The 17,874-nt window shown below is 42.7% G+C and overlaps 1 protein-coding gene across 4 annotated transcripts in view; it reads left to right on the top strand.

Annotated features, from left to right (window-relative positions):
* Positions 1 to 17,874, top strand: part of TSPAN4 (tetraspanin 4) — a 443,813-nt gene that overhangs the window by 33,998 nt on the left and 391,941 nt on the right. The gene's annotated exons all lie outside the window — the stretch shown is intronic.

The following is a 17,874-nucleotide window of genomic DNA, read 5'->3' as shown; positions in this document are numbered from 1 at the left end:
GAGGGAACTTGGAGGGGGAGATTCATTCCAGCTCTAATAGGGCTTTCCTCAAGATGGGCTATATTGGAGTTGCTGTTTCTTTCCTTTGGCTGTAAAGGGAGCCAAGGTGTCCTTCTGAGACTGCATCTGGCAGTTAAATGGCTCACATTGTATATACGTGTTTGTGTGCGCGACTTGAATCCCAAGCATAGTCCTTAGAGCAAAATCTGACTTTTTTACAGGGTGTGTACCTTGAGATCATGCAGCGTTTGCAACCAGCGACACTTTACTTTGGAGGCTGATGCTCAGATTGCAGGGTTTTCATGCCAGCAGCTTACACGTATGTAGTTGAGTGTGATGGTAATTGTGTGAAGGAAACCCAGCTTCAGAACCTGCTTCTCCTGTTGGGCAGGCAGGGTCTATTTGCAAAGATTTCACAATCTGCTTGGAAGAAGCTGTTTGGACAGTTAGTTACTTACTGTAGTAACGATGAAGGAGGATGGATTTTGTCAGCATGGTACTATAAAATTTTCATAAGAAACAGAGGGAACATACCCTAAATGAAAAAAGGGCTTAATGTGAAATCAAAAGTTTTGGAGCTGAGAGTCACCTTCTTGGGTTTGGGAGTGTGTTTTCCTTCCCTGAATTCACTGAGCAATTCCACCATTGTCCAAGTTTTACAGACCTTTTAGGGTCCAACAGGCATTCCTCCTGGTAGCTTGTCATTCATTTTGAGGATCAGTTATGGGAGTGAGTGGTTACCTAGCCATTCTACCATTTTTTTTGTCAATGTGGGGTATATTCTTGCTTGAAGTCTTGTGGCCTGGAGCTCATTAAAGAGTACATGAGTGGCCCTGCTGTAAAGACTCCTTTAAAGTTGGTTTTTTTTTTTTTTTTTAACCTCTGTGTGGGCTTTTTCTGCTTCCATAACAGTGTGGTTTTTCTTTCTTCTCATCCAACTTTTTTTCTTCAAATGAATTTAAAAATGCTAAAGCTGGTAGATAAATAAAAGTAAAACTCTGTCTCATGCAGTTCAGTACTGAGCTGAGCTGCAGACTCGCTGTTTAGCTTTAAGCCAGCTTGTCTGTCAGATCATTTATCTGTCTGTGAAGTGAAGACAGGTACTTCAGAGGGGCTTCTGAACGTGTGTACAGCAGGATTTTGAGTTTGTGTACCGAGTGCCCATAGGAGGATGGAGAAGGGGAAAGTATTGCATGTTCCTGCATAACCAGAATATCTAGTGAAAAGTCGCGTGCAGCCTGTTTCGCTTTCTTTTCTCCTCTCCCACCTCAGTGTTGTAGCTTGAAAGTTCAGAAAACATTTCGCTGACAAATTATAACTTTGACTAGAGATGAGACTTCATTTTGCTTTTTCTGTTGAATTTCAAAGAGCATCACAGCATTGTAGGCTGCTAAGCTGACAAAAGAAAGATCAGTAGGAGAGTGCGTTTCTCCAGGCAAATTTCCTGACGGCAAAGAACTGTCAGGGTAAGTTTTTTGTCACAAGAATAAAGAAGAAAACTGGACACCTATCAATTGATCTTCACAAATGAGTTGCTCTGAAGAAACATAGCTTATACCAGCTGGAACCTGGGGTCCTGTGCTAGGCCTGGAGTAACAGTGGGGAAAGGATTGCTTTCAGGGACTGTCATACCATCCTTGCTGTGCCAGGTGCTGGCAGTGTAAAATGGCTTGATGGCAGGCAGAGAAACATGATCTTCATGCTGAAATGACCCAACAAATGTGATCTCTTTTCTAAGAGAAGAGTGTCTTTCTCTTCTCCTGAGTTTTTGATGGATGAACTGAATTTCTACAGAGCCTTTCCACCCTGGCCTGTGACTGTCCAGGCCAATCATTTGCTCTTTCATGTTGCTACAGAGATAATCCTGGTTCAGTGATGGATAAGGAATTCTGCTGAACCTGTGCTGGATTACCAGCTGTTTACCACAAGGGAGCACTTATTAATTTGCTCTAATTTTTAAGCCTATTATAACTCCTTCACTTTGGTTAATCTCATTGTGGAGCTTTTTACTCTTCTAACCTGTGTAAGATGTGACTGTAGAAGTGCTTCCATTGTTTCCCTCCCAGCTGAGGGAGGAGGCAAAAGGGCCACTGATTTTTAATATAAAAATGAGTTTAATGAGACTTGGAGGTTGAGCTTGATCCAAGGTTTACTGGAGTCAGTGGTGATCAGTCATTAGATTTCAGACTCTGGTATCTGACTTGCTGCCATGGTGTTCAGCTGTCTGTGTAGTTGGATTTTGCAGGTCTCCATCAATTATTCAAAAGCAGCACAAAATGTGGGGATGGGGCAGGGGGAAGCATGCTGGTCAGATACTTAACAGCTGCTGCTTTTAGTCCTGTGATGCTTTTGTCTCATCTTTCCTCGCGTTTTAATCATGAGTGTGTGGTCATGGTGCATGCGATAGTGGTTCATAATGAAGCACGCAACTCTAGATAATACAGCAGAGCTTTAGCAACAAGCTTTCAGAGAAAGAAGATTAATACTTTTAATTCTGAGTTGTATTTGGTAGGTGTTAATACATAGATTTTTCAAAAATGAATATTGTAATGTGAAGCCCAGGGAGTCAGATAGAGATTGGAAAGCTGTAGCAAACATGGGTGTGAACTGGTAATGTTAATTCACAGGTTCAGCTGTGTCAGCAGCTGGGCCAGATCTGGCCTGCTGGCCAGTCCTGTTCTGTTTTTCCTTGTGCACATGTTTATGTCTTGCCTAGGAGCTGCTGCCTGTTCCTTTAAGAAGGAAGGATTTCTGCGACATGGGACAGAGGATGGCCCACTGCACTGCCCCATTTGTGGCAGGCATCCCCAAAACACAGGACCATCTTCTCAGCCATAATGACTGATCTCTCTGCAAATGACTGCTGCAGCTCAAGCTTCATTTCTCACTCTCTCCCTCTGCTTTTTCTTTACTGACTTTTGATTGACTGGTACTCTAGGTCAACCATTTGCCATCAATTTGTCCTGATAGAAGTGTGTGAACAGCGCATCACTCTTACCACCTCAAACCCTAGGAGCTTGTTCAGAAAGCCAGAAGCAGGTTTTTTCTACACTTTGTTCCTGCAGATGTCATTTTTTAGGCTTCTTCACTATACAATGTTAGGTAATGTATTTTCAGCTGGAACAGGTTGGTGTGGCTGTCCATTAAAGTTAAGAATAAATGTATTGTATCACCACAAGATGCCATTCATAGAAATGGGGAGAGGAGAAAGTTATTCATGCATCTGCTTTTGAAGGAATACAGCTATTTCTGAGGTCTTTGTAAAGACAGATTTAATCTGTACAGCTAAAATGTAGTAAAAATAAAGAAAACAGCCAAATGGAATATCGCTTCTTGGAGCTTACTCTTTTCTGTCAAGCACAAGGAAGGAAGACAGGGTTGGTTTTTTTTTGTGTGCGAGAGAGGGATCATGAAGTATTGTTTATCTGCTGTGTTTACTGTTAGCAATGGAACTGTACAAATGAAAGGAACAGTTCATGTACCTTGTGAATGCTAAATGGAAGTAGAATCTATACAAGAGCTATTGTAAAATTGCTGTATTACCTTTGCTTAATAAGTTGCTGGTTGTCCCTCAGATATATGCTCATTATCACTAAACCGAATGATGTATTTAAACTAATAACTTAGGACAGAGCTAGTACTTTGTCCTTGACTCTGTCTTATTTGTTGCTGTAATACCCATTAAGTTCCCTGGGCTCTTCTCCCTGTTGTCATCAGGTGTCACGTGCAGTGCCTCAATGGACAAAGGAGCCGGCAGTTCTCCCTGAGACACTGCCTTTCTGAAGAGGCTGTTGTTACTCTACCTCGGTTTTGTTCAGCCTGAAGTGTTACACGGCTGCCCAGAAATGCACTGGCTGTTGTGCTCATTATGGACCTGTTGAATCTGTTCAGGCAGCCTGATGGCTTGTGCAGGCAGGCTTGTGTTTGGATGAAATGACAACATGAAGAGAACTCCTTTTCTGTTGAGAATAAATTTACTGGGGTGGGAATTTCAAAATCTTGCACCTGAACTTTTCAGTTTTGTCACATAGGACTGCAATGTGGTGCTCTGTGCCTGATAACTTTGTCTCGCTGTGTTTTGTTCCTAGCTTACAGGTCAAACTGGAGGAGAGGAGCCGAGACAGTGATCTGCCAAGGCCTGCATGTGAGATAAACTTCACACACAGCTTGTGAAAGTGAGATGGGCAAGGCAGCTTTAAACTTTTTGCTCAGTCCAGAGGGTGCAGAATTGATTTGCTTGTCATCTTGTGACTTGCTTTCGTGATGCATTTTTGTGTAGAGACTGTATTATACCCTACCCCCTCTCCTCTGAAGGAAAAGAAGGCAAAAAGATTGTAGAACTGAAGAACAGAGAAAGGGGAGGGGGAGAATGTTAACTCCGTGGTGTTGTTTTTTTGGGTTTTTTTTTGGGTTTTTTTTTTTACTTTGAGGAGAAGACCCTGACTGGGAGACATAGAGGGCACCTGTGGGCACAGAGGTTTTGTACGCATGCCTGGGGATGTGCGCAGTGGGTTAACATGCTAAAGGCCAACAGCCAGCATGTGTAGAAATAGTTGTATGCTGGTCATTTGTATGAGGGATGATTCTCCATAGAACTGTGAGTGCTGTTGTTGAGACTCTATATATTATTCCGTGAGCGTAAAGCGCAGCAAACCTGGACATGCACTTGATTTGCTCTGTTTGCTGAGCCTTCATTGGGAGCTCAAGCTGCAGTTGTTCTGTGAGCGAGAGGAGACTGTAAATGCAGTTGTGGTGTTGAATTGGGGAGGGGAGGACAGAGGTCTGGATGGTTCCCAGTCTGCTCTTAGGTTGCACACTCTCTGAGGGTCGGCAGCTGGGTGTGATCTGCAGGAGGACCTGCTTTCCCATGCTGGTGCTGTTGTGGTGCAGTGCTGAAAGCCTTCGAGGAGTGGGACCTGTGGCTCCTGCTCCTGCTCGAACCCGCAGAAAGTTGTTACAAGTAACTGGCTGCTTGGTGGGTGCTGGTGAAGATCACTTCACTTCCAGAGTTTTTATGGGGAAGCTGTCGGACAGTGGGTTCATCTCACTTCTGGAATTTCCCTGCTTCCCTATACCTTACTCCTGACTTGCTCCCCTCCACCCCCCAGCACAAAACCAGTGGTAGAGGTTTGTTTGTGCTCAATTTTGTTTGTGTACAGTGGTGCTCTTTGTCCTGTGGTGGCCTTGAATTGCAGGGACTACGGAAAGTAGGAGGTGCTGTTGGGGAAAAATGACTTGCTGCCTTTTTGGCCTGTAGGAAGGAGGACAGATGGGGGTTTGCCAACTGGCTACTGCATGGCTGAGTTCCTGATGGCTTTCTTCAGGCAGAGGGGTTATGGCAAAGATCTGTGGGGCACGGGGTGTCTTCTGCCCTCCTGAATGAGAGCTTAAACTCAGCTGCCTATACCCACCTCTGTGGTGTTCTAGAAGTGTTTTCTTTTGAAGGTGGTGAGGGTCTTCTGTGCCTGGTCTCAACAGCATGGCTCACCGAGCAGTGCCTGTGAACTCGGAAGTACAAAGTATTATATTTAAAAGGCTCTCTACTATTAAGTTTATGGTTTTTTCCTTTCTTGGAAGGACCAGACTGTTGTAGGGAGGGGGTACAAGGACTAAGTATATACCAGAGTTGTGAATTAATTTATATCTTGATCCAGATGAGTGCTGGTGGTGTTGCAAGGTATTTACAGTGCCAGTGACCTGATCTACTTGCAGAATCACCATGCTGCATAGTAGTGTTTTTTTCTCAGTATGTGCTGGATGTCCTACTGAGAGAGTCCAGCCATACCATCCCAACTGCCACTGCAAAGCTCTTACAGCACCTGCTGGGAGCACTGGTGTCTGTGCTTTACTGTGTATTTGGATCAGAGGTGCTGTGTGGGTGGTGGAAAAATGTCACAAGGAGAGGCTTTTTGAAAGGCAGAGATGCATCTGGGCTTTTCTACAACTCGCACGTTTAATAACTGTGTAATTAATGCTGACCTCCCAATTTTTATCTTTTTATGGATTTATTTATTAAATCCATTTGTGCTTAGGTGGCAAGATGCCTCTGACCCTTCATGCTTTTGATACCTTTTTACACAGTCAATGGAGGTAGAGATAAACTGACATCTGGAGACATGGGAGGTGACAGCACAGAAGAACTGAAACCCTTTCTTAATGGACTTGTGCTCTTTCTACAATCGAAGTTGGCACACATGACAGTACTGCTGCTGTGCTTTCTTTTGGCCTAGTTTTCTAAGTGCCCTTGCCCATACAAATTTCTGAAAACTGATTCTTCCTAGGCTTCTACAAGCTGTGCTGCGAGCTGTCACACAGTGTTTTGCTCATTTGTTTCAGGTGACTTTACCAGGGTCAAGGTGAGTCAATGGCTGAGCCAGGAGTTGAACTGACTATCAGATTCCTGCTTCTTTGACTACAGACACATGTGCGCTGCTTTGATAGATTGCTTTTTTAGGTAGTGGGTCACTATTACTTTGGATACATTGAGAAAACTGCCACCTGTGGCTTGCAGTACTAGCAAGTGGATTTTTATTTTTAGTATGAGAAAGATGGGTGGGAGGAGTACATATGATTGCAGTGGGTGAGATTTTTTTGGAGTTATTTTCGTTTCGTCCCCCCCCGCAAGTATTATTCACCATATGAATAGCCCGCGTTTTTAAGAACAATATTATGCTTTCAAAGACTTATAGTCTAGACATACGTTAAACTATACAATGCTAGAAAATTTCCTTCCTTCCTCTGCAACCATTCACCACATACATCTGTTTCCTTGCCATTGAAGCCTCGGCATGGAATGCTGTGGTGCGTATCAAGACTATGATTATAATCTATTTGAAATGAATGGAATTGAGAAGATGAACTACATAACTGTGTAGTGTATTTTCTAGATTATCCTTAATTTGAACACAAAATGCATGCTTTGTTAGTTTTTTCTCTTGTTCTGTGCTCAGATATTAACCAGATGAGAATATTAATGATGCCATACAAAAGTTGTTCTAGTTTAGATTTTTCAAAAAATTCATTTAAGTAACATTGCTAAATATCAGATGCTGCTTCACAGTTAAGTTTGCAGTGGAAGTTAAAAGCTTGGAAACCATACTATAGCAGGCACAACATCAGGCTATGAGCTTAACAAGATGCTGTCAAAATTAAAGGTGGTGTATTGAGAGGCGGCCCCTAGTGACTTGTATCTTTTGAAGCATTTGAACTAATTAGTGATTAAAGGCTATCTTTGTTATTTGAAAACCTTTTTAGAACTATTCTGTTGTTTACTTCTGTATTCTTCTCTCTTCAGACAATTAAACCATGTTTTGCCCCATAATATTCTGTGCTCCCTCTGTTCCCTGCATGTCCCCCTTTTTTTCCCCCCACATCATTATTTCATAGCTTTCTGCACTTCCCAAAGCTATTTGCTTTTCCAGTAATGGTGTAACTCTTAAAACATTAAAAAAAATCTCCCACTCAAAAGCCTCCCCTGTTAAATACAAGAATTGATTTCATTTGTGTATAGAAAGAAGGGTGATTAAATGTGTGTGGTTAAAGGGAGAACTGAATGTCTTCTACTGATTTGAAGCTTAATTGGAGTACTGTGCTAGCTATTGAGTTTTACTGATGTCTTGAGTATGTGATAAAGGAGAAAAGGTTGCTTTACATATTAAGGATGGATGTATTTGAAGAAAATGAAGGCATTGGATGAAATGGTAGCTCTGTGGAAGTTTGTGTTTCTGGGATTTCTCCGATATTTGTACATTAAAATAATTGCATTATTGTTTGGTATTTATTCCTTGTCAGTAGAGTGTCTGGGCACCCCAGCATGTTAAGTGACATGATTTAACATGCAGCTTGGTGCAGTTTGTTCCCTTTTTCCTCTGTGTGGTTTTAGTTAACAAACAAGCAAATTGATCTTATGCCAAATGCCGGTGGCTGGCAATACTTCTTATATCAAATTGTCTTCTTGCAACTTATTGGGAAGAATTTGCTACTACTGAAGTAGGGTTCTCAGGGGAGTAATAGTAGGATTCCCAATGAGAAGCAGAAATATAGGAATGTATCTTACAAACGTCTTGGGTCATGTAGATAAATAGGACACATCAGAGATAATATTGTTTTCTCTTCTGTGTCTAAGACTAATGTGGCGTTATTCCAGCTGACACATGTAAGAGATTTTTTTGACCCAAGAAGGAAACGGGGGTCAGGTGCTTAGGTGGTGTAAACACCCAGAGCTCCCGAGAAGACAAAGACGCTCTTGTTTTAGCCAAGTAGGTGACTATGAATTCTGTGTTAAGTGTTTATATTGCTCTACTGCCTCAAATGAGTGTGCCTCTTGTTTTTTTTGGGTTTTTTTGGTTGGTTTTTTTTTTTTTTTTTTAGTTTGTGTGAGGATCTGGCACTGCAGAATAAATTTAAATTCTAATGAGAGCATTACTAAAGCTGTGTAAATGACATCTGTCTCCGAATTAGAGTGGTCATCTATGGCTAAGACTGCAACGTGGATTCTTACCTTGCAAATGAATATCCTGATGGCTGGCCATGTGCTCACATTCTTTCTCTCCTGTTTCCTCTGGCCACCAAATATAGAGTTGTTTATGCCAAATAGCACAATTTCTCTGGGAGCGATTGTGAGGCTTGCTCCGGGCTGCCCAGTTGTTAATGTGCTCTCCTAAATTATATGAGACTGGCTCAAATCCTGGCTCTGTGTTGATGTGGGAAGGATTTGACCTAGATGTTAAGACTGTCCTGGCTGTGGGGAAAAGCATCAGCTTAAGCTCAGTCTTTAGGATGCTTGAGAATTGCACTACAAGGCACGACAGGGATGGAGAGGGGGCTCTGTTGCCCAGGACTTGTTTTTTCTAAGCCAACAAAGCCTGGCAAATTTCACCTAAATGCATTAATAGTTTTGGGTTAGTCAGATGTTTTTTAAAACCTTATTTTGGTGGATACATTGCCTAAAACTTCAGAGATTATGCTGTGGATGTACTTTTCTGGAGAGAGTTTCCAAGAAGACGAGCACAAGTGGAATTAGTAGGAATAACAAGGATTCTCAACCTTGTTTTCTGATGAGGATCCTCTGAGATAATTTTCTTTCTTCTGGAGAGAAAAGCCTGAAGTTAACTTTTCCAGGCAAGTAAAGAGATTGATAAATGTGCACAGGGATGTGAAAGGTAATGCAAATGTAAATTTCAGAATCTATATATTGGATTTTATTACTGATACATATGTGTTAGAAATTACTAGGGGAGGATTTCTATTTCTTCACAAGTACTCTTATTTTTAATTATATAATAATAAACCTTCGTAAAGTTATATGACACGCAGCCCTATCTAATGAACTAATCCAATTTATCCAACTAATCCAGCCTTTAGTTAAAGGAGACTATATTTTTTCCTCCTGTAAACTGTGGGAAATATCTGTACTTTCAAGAGTCTGTGGATGATAATGAAGTTAGGTAGTTTGGTCAGCTATCCTGACCCATAGCTGAAGAATTCCGGCTGTACAGAGCACAGACTATGTGCATCCTTTTTCTCTTTCTACCTGATCTGATCCACTAGAATGATGAATCATCTTCCACTCCTTGCAAATCACAAGGTATTCACGAAGATTTATACGTGTACATGTGGTATGTTGGGGGATATGCAGATTATTTCTGATATCCCCTGCTCCCCCATTTGCAAAGAATCTGTCATATGCCAAAAAACTCTCCGATAGATCACACCAGACTGAAAAGAGTATTGCAGCATTTGAGGAAGGGCAGGTCTTGCGGAACAAATTTTGAAATTTGTCTCATGTTGTCTCCTTTGGAACTGTTGTCTCCTGTTGAGAACAGGAGCAGATGTTGGTGTCTTGGCTACATATAGTTCGAGGAATTGCAGTGAATTGCTTCACCATGCTGAGGGTTCTAATTAAATGTGTGGAGCTAGTGGGAGGATGGAAGTGTTTGCAGCAACATGGGAAATGTCCCCCCCTGTCCCATGTCCCCCCTCCCCCCCAATTTATATACTACGGTCTGTCCTACACTGGTGGAATGCATAGAGGGTGGTATGCCTCCAGGAGATCACGTAGTTCCTCTTTGCAGAAAAAGAGTTTTTAATTGCTTTAATTGGTCTGGACAGTAGATATCTGATTCTACTAGTATGTCTGCTGCTAATGAAATCCGTGGTAGGGAATCATTATTTTTAAGTAGTCTATTTTTAACAGTGCTGCTGTAACAATTTAAATGCTCTAAGCCCTGTGTATGGAGCATAGACCTGATGGGCTTTTTGTGTGTGCTTATTAAAGGGGAACAGCTGAGTATCTGAGGAATATGATTTGTTACCAGAGTTTATCTAGGTGGTAAAAGGCTGTGGCAGTTCCCCCTGAATCCTCTGAAGTTTGTTACGAAACCAGACCCTGTTTTGTGTTATTCATAAGAAAATCTGAAGAGGGGAACATTGTTCTCCTGGCTCACTAGCCATGTTGGCCATTGCTTCTCTGCAGGTTGACCTGGCATTGTGAGTTGGAAAGGCTACCCTGAAGCAGATGGCTGCTTGCTGTTCAGTCTCTATTTGTAGGTTATCGGTCAGGTTTGTCCAGAGGAAGGAACTTTAAAACATTGTTTCCTGAAGAATGATGAGTCTCTGCTGTGCTAGTTGTCCTTTGCACAGGGCTGTTACTTCCCTTTCACTCCATTTCTGTGAACAATGTGTTTAAATTGCAAGGCTGAAAAGCAGTGTTTGTAGATTCACTTCTTGTCCTGGTGTCAGTGCAAAGCACTGTCTCCTTGTGTCATTTTGCAGATGTGTTGATAGCAAATGCATCATAATTAGTGCTGTGTAACAAAGCTTGACTAAAAATTATAGCTGTCTTGTGTTAATTTGTAGCATGTGATTTATGGGACATGGGGGAAGTGGCAGTGTCTTCTAACCTTTTCAGCTGGGAACTGTGTAACCAGTCCTTACTACCATGAGAGCTGTTTCTGCTGCTCCCTGTGCCTGGTTGAGGCACACGCCACCACAGGGCTCCTTTCCCAGCCATTCTTTCTTCTCTTATTCCTGTGAACTTGCATGAAGAAGAGCCCCCTGTTCAGAGCGCGTGACAGCCCTGGGGCCTAAATAGGCACGTACAGGGTAGGGTACCCTGATGCAGTTGGGATGCTTGTGTTACCCATTGCCTTGAATTCAAGAGAGCCATAAGCGCTCTCATACTTTGCCCTGTTTGTATTTTGTTGCATGCTTGCAGCAAGCACCCAGAAACATAATGGCTGAAACTACTTTGGCCTTTGACAGGATTGTGGCTGTATTATTACTATAGGATTTCTTTTGCTGGGTTTTGTGCTAACCCACATCAGCATAAAGGTGCTGACTGAAAGGCTATCATTGCTATCCAGAGACCTGTATAGGCTAAATTGCAAATGGTTATTGTTACACACAAGTTTTGGAATGGTAACAGCAGAAGCCCAGAAGCACTAAACTGCTCCCAACATTTTTTTTTTTTTTTAATTAAAAAAACCCCACCACAACAAACATGTCTAAGAGAATTGAGAAAGAAAACGTGCAATGCAGCTGGCTTTCTCCATCTTGCTCCAAGACTTATCTGATCATCGTGTCCTCAGAGTTCTTTTAAAAATGCTTCCTGTTATTTAAGGATGTTTTTAAAGTCCTTGATTTAGAGAATTTGGATAAGTGTAGAATTTAGTTTAATTAACCTTCAGCAGTCTTTCTTTCTGCATGAAAAGGTGACCTTTGTAAAATGCCAGTTACATACCCAAGAGCCTGCTGCTTGCATTCTTCTGTTGTCTATACATACTAAAAAAAAAAAAGTGTATGTATATAAAAAAAGGCCATCAAAACATGTTTAAACATGTTTTAGGTATTAAAGGACCCTTTAATTTGAACAGTGGTGTTATATACAGGCACACATGGAAAAACTGTAGCCAGTGTTAGGCTCAGGCTGTTCTAAGCGTTACGTAGTTAAACAGATTCTCATCAGAAAATGGGTCTATAGCTGGGGAGGTTTTAGGGCCGCTATCTTGAAATCAGGTTGTGTGTATCTGAGTTACAGCAGTGCTTAGAGGCATTGATAGATGTCACGATGGCTATGGACTAGCCCCTATATGGATATATAGTAAGAGAGATTCTCTGACCCAAAAAGCACGTAAACTCACTAGGCTGAAAAACCTTGGGAAGACTGCAGCTCGGAGTGGGAAAATGTCTGTCCAGGTCACATTGCATGACTGCATTTCTTCTGAACCCCTGCTGAGCATGCTGTCCCCTGTATTGACCTGTCTTTTCTTGTTCTTAGATTCATCACTCATTCATGTGCACAGTTTCTCCTGTTTTCTCATGCCAAGCAGTCTAGAAGAAAGACATCTAAAAAGCTTTCCACAACTCGGACAAGTGTGAATAAACACAACTTTTGGAGAATATGAGGTCTAGTATGCTTGTTAAGTTCCCCAGATTGAATTTGCCTTTAATATGCTCTTGGGGTTGGATTTCAAATGTATTTAAGTTTCTAAAGATGCGAACAGATGCTTAGTAAAATTTTCAAAGGCTTTTAACTTGCTTAGGTGCTTTTGAAAATCCCTTTAGGTGTCTGTGTGCCTTTAATCTGCTCAATAAATTTGCAAATCCTTACAGCTTGTTGTTCAGCATTCAGGACTTCAACAAGGTCTGGAGTCTCTGTTTCTGTCCATATTTCTGTAGGTGTATTAATTGCAGCAGGGAGACTTGCATGCTGACTGTAACTGTAAATGCAAATGGGTCCCAGTTTTCAATCTGACCCTCAATAGTGCAGGTGTATGATGATCTCAGAATAATTTTCAGAGACAGAGGGCTTGTAGATTTTGCAGTCTGTATCCATCCTGTTGCAAAGAGGGGATTCTGCTCTCATTCTTTGAGAAAATTCCTTCTTGAAACAAAGTTTGTATAAAAGAGGTTACTTGAATATTAAAATACACTTTACACTGATTTATAGCATCATACAGGTTGCACACAATTACAACCTTGCTTTCTCCTGCCAGTGGAAACATGATTGTAAACAGATGTGTATTTTAGTGGGAGGGATTCACCTTAGCATTTGTATCTCTCTGTTCCTTGCCTGCGAACTGAATAACTTACAGTGGAGATGGATGGCAGAGGTAGTGCAAAAAAACTGCACTGCTTTATCCTCCAAGTCCAGCATGCACACTGAGGTTACTCAGAAATGTTCCTCCATGATTCAGAGCTGAAATAAGTCCTGTTGTGATGATAGCTCAGTAGTAGAGGGAAAGAGCTCTTAAGTTTCAGGCAGAACAAAAAATTGATGGAGTTCTTTCTCACAATGTGTTTGGTTTGAATGACTTGTGTTTGGGTTGCTCCTTTTAGGACTTGACTCCATTTTAGAACCTGATTTTTGAAGACTATAAGCTCCGTTAAGCTTTGGAAGAGATTGCTGGAATAAATATGCAAGAAATACTGCATGCCAAGCAAGCAAGTGTAATGAGGTTTGGTGTGTTAGCTGGGAACTGGTCCGTTGCTTTAAGGAAGCTGCAACTCATGTTAGAAGCTGTCTCCAGTGCTTCTTATTGCCAATTTTTTTTTTTTTTTTGTCTTTTGATAAATGAGTATGAGGATTATGTCACTTAAGATCATGGACGAAATTTTATCAAACTTATGGATTTAGTAAATAGGGCAAAGGATCTCCACTTGTAGTCTGCAGTGTGAATTTTCATTTTGAAGTGGAAATGCTAAGGACTTCAGTGTCAAATGCAAACAGTGTGTGGATAAATCTCCTTAAGAAACGTAAACTGCCAATTAAGTTTTGTTTTAAGAACCAGTTAGGCTGTTGGATTATGCCAATGATTATTCTTTTCTTTTTGCATTTTGCAGGGCTCTGTTTATTAAATAAAAATAGAACATTAACTTAAATCATTCCATGTTTTAAGATTTTATTGCATTAGGTTGGAAAAGACCTTTAAGATCATAAAGTCCAATTGTTAACCCAGGACTGCTAAGCCCACCACTAAACCATGTCCCTAAGCACTGCATCTACATGTTTTTTGAACACCTCCAGGGATGGTGACTCCACTGTCTCCCTGGGCAGCCTGTTTCAATGCTTGACCACCCTTTCAGTGAAAAAATTTTGCTCAATATCTAATCTAAACCTCCCTGCTGTTAACTTGAGGCTGTTTCCTCTTGCCCTGTCACTTGTTACATGTGAGAAGAGACCAACCGCCACCTGCCTACAGCCTCCTATCAGGTAGCTGTAGAGAGCAATAAGGTTCCCCCTGAGCCACCTTTTCTGCAGGCTGAACTACCCCAATTCCCTCAGCTGCCCCTCATAAGTCTTGTGCTCCAGCCCCTTCCCCCCCTTCCCCAGCTCTGTTCCCCTTTTCTGGACACGCTTCAGCACCGCTCCATCCCTCCTGTAGTCAGGGGCCAAAACTGGACACAGGATTTGAGGTGTGGCCTCACCAGTGCCCAGTACAGGGGTACAATCGCTGCCCTGGTCCTGCTGGCCACGCTGTTTCGGAGACAACCAAGATGCTGTTGGCCTCCTTGGCCACCTGGGCACACTGCTGGCTCATGCTCAGCCGGCTCTCAGCCAGCACCCCCAGGTCCTTTTCCTCCAGGCAGCTTCCCAGTCGCTCTGCCCCAAGCCTGTAGTGTTGTGTGGGGTGGTTGTGAGCGGGCCTGGCACTTCTCCTGGTTGAACCCCATACAACTGGCCTCAGCCCATCGGCCCAGCCTGCCCAGACCCCTCTGCAGCGCCTGCCTGCCTCCAGCAGATCAACACCCCCTTCCAACTTGGTGTCACCGGCCAGCATACTGAGGGTGCACTCGATCTCCTTGTCCAGATCATTGATAAAGATATTGAATAGGCCTGGCCCAGTACTGAGCCCTGGGGAACACCACCTGTACCCGGTGCCAGCTGGATGTGACTGCACTCACCACCACTCTCCAGGCTCAGCCATCCAGCCAGCTTTTAACCCAGCATAGAATATACCCGTCCAAGCCATGAGCAGCCAGCCAGCTTCTCCAGGAGAATGCTGTGGGAGACAGTATCTTGCAAATGATGACATGATTGCTGTGAAATAGTCTCTGAAATTTTTATCATGCCATTTTTTTTTTCCTGACGTTTGCCCCATCACATCTTATGGATGCTCCTTACAGAAAATGAAATTACATTCAGACAGCTAGCAGTAAAAAGTGTATGTTCCTTGTCTAGAGTATGCACTAGATCATTGAAAGAGGGACCTTTAGAGGCTGAATGTAGTGAGGCTGTAGCCTATTTTACTTTTGAAGTTCTGGGTCTCTCTCTGAGATAATGTGGTATATTCATTTCATTTCTCCATTTCTCCATTTCCATTATTGCATAATGGTTCTTATCTCTAGTACGTGACACTGGGACTTGTTGAATGTTGGTGACAGTTTATTTTGACAGCTTTAAAAAAGAAAGGTGGAAGTGCCTGAACCAACTAGAAGTTTCCATTGACCCCTGCCTGTGCTGAGCTTTGTATTATGACCTGGAAGGGGCCTCTATGGGACCACCGACTGCACTTGTTCCTAAATCGTTGTGCAAGATGGGATTAAATCCTGGCACTGAAAGGAACTCTGTGCCACCTAGACTCGCTCTGTCTCAGCTGGGTCTTGGGAGCTGTGTTACCCTTATCTCTGAAGGCAAGCGATGATTCTGCAGTGTGGTGAGGAACGAGGCTGGAAAGATGTCTGCTTGCAAGGTGCCGTAAATGTAGGTCGGTGGAGGGAGGGGAAGAGGCTATGGGAATGTTGAGCCAGCTCCGTCAGATCTGGTGATTTTGAGTGGGTGTTTGTACCTTAAGGGTGATCGGGTATTTCAATAAAATCTCCCTTGATTTCTGCATGACGTCACGTTGCTTGTAGTTACTGCTGTTCCTGAGACATAGATAAGCATGTTGCTCTGGCGCATGTGCAAAGCTATTACTTTCTCTGGGAGCTCACTGCTATGTAGAGGAGAGCTGTTCAGATCCTTCTGCCCAGTGGTTCCCACATTTCTGGTAGCCTTTCCTGGAAAGAGGGTGACTTTTAATTTTATTTATTTTTTTTTTTCCTTTCTTCCCCCTCACCTTGGTGGAATTCGCTTCCTTCTACCTTGAACTGTTCTGTGGAGATGCTTTGACTTCAAACCCTGGTGCCAGGAGCACAGCTCTGGGGTGCTGCAGGCTGTCTCTAGTACCTCCCCTGTACTGTAGCAGCACCTTGCTGAAGAGGCTGGTCTTGCTGGTTGGGAGCTGCTGTTGTAGCTCATCTGCCTGCCAGTGCAGTGTCCCTCCATCTAGGGTCTCTTGGCTGCCTGCAGCAGTAGCTTGAGATCTGCCTGCCATCTGGATGACATTTCTCACAATATAACATTGCATTGACTTTTATGTTGGCTTATTGTGTAATGCCGTAAATACATATGGCTGTGTATATCTTTTGCGTAACTGCAGCTGTAGCAGTGAGAATGGTGGTTTGCAGGGCCAAGGAGACTGAGCTCTGCTGCTAAGGTTGTTAGATGTGTAGGATGCTTGCTCTCTTTGAATGTGAGGTTTTTTTTAAGGCCTGACTTAAACTCTTAAATCAGTGTAGTTGTTTGTTGTTTGGTTTTTTTTTTTTAAGTCTCTAAATACATTTTGACAATGGGGTCCTCCGATAGTGTTCTTCTGCTGCATGTCTTCTTGGTGATAAGTCTTTAGATGCAGCTGCATAGTATGTTCAGAGTATGCTCAGAAATCCTGCTTGTCTCCTGCAACACTAGAGAGATTTGTTTATCTTAATCCAGCTGCAGATCAGGCCTCCAGCTGTAAAGATGGGAATGTTTCATCCCAACTGAGGTGATGGATTTACCGTTGGCCATGCTATCAGTCACATTCATGGCAGAGGCTCTCCAAAGCTGGCAGAGAGCATGGGTCACTGCATGTTTTACTGCAAGACACACATAAAAGCTATCATGCTCGTATTGCCATTTATTAAGCTGTCTGTGTAGCGCTCTTGTTTTCCTGTTGTGCTAGGTTACATCCCAGAGCACTTGGGGAACATGTGGTGCTCATTAAGTATTTCTCAATAGATCAACAGAAATCCTGAACGGTGGAGGTCTGTGGTAACAGCCGTTGCCAAGTCACTGCTGCCTGACAAAGCCAAAGTGCTTGCAGGACGAGAGCCAGTTCACCCATCGTAGTCCTCTGTATTGCCAGTCTTGGAGACTTGGGGGTGACGCTTCCATTTGTTTGTTGGATTTGTTTCCTCATCTCTTCGTGTCCAGCTTGGGAATGCTGTCAGATGTGAGCAGCAGCGGGGAAGTCACAGGGCAGCAGAGGTCCCTTTGTGCCTAGTTATGCAACCATGGGACGAGTGTGTGATTTTAAAAAGATACTGTTCTGATCCTTCAAGGACCCTTGCTTGTCCTTTGTTTAACGTGAAACATATGGCTGTAGCGTGGAGCTGAGGATAATGAGTCAAGCCAGGGGCATGGATCCCTGATGGCAACTGTGGTCGGTGCTGGCAAATAGAAAACTTCAGCAACCCCTTAAAGTCCTGTGTTGTATGCTTTTTTCAGTTAACTTTGTCATTGGTTTCTATAGCCAAATTGATTACTGAGATTTGAATACGTTTGAGTAGAGACCACGATGACACCCCTCTACAGTACTTTAATTTTAGTTGAATTTATTCATCCCCATGTCCCTCACCTTTCATATTTTGAATGCAGGTTAAGAAAAGGGGGCTGGAAGGAAGATTAATTTATCATAATATGTCTTGAAATAACATTAACTAAACTTTTTAAACAGAGCCATTACTAGGTGGTTGTTTCTGGTCACTGGGAGCTTGACTTAAGAAAAATATTTTGACACTAAAAGATGCAGCTAGGCACTAATTGAAAGAAAAGACAGGTCCTATGACATTTAG

Source organism: Falco rusticolus, chromosome 10 (genome assembly GCF_015220075.1).
Source record: "Falco rusticolus isolate bFalRus1 chromosome 10, bFalRus1.pri, whole genome shotgun sequence".
Classification (NCBI taxonomy): Eukaryota; Metazoa; Chordata; class Aves; order Falconiformes; family Falconidae; genus Falco; species Falco rusticolus.
This window is presented reverse-complemented; position numbering and strand designations above follow the sequence as displayed.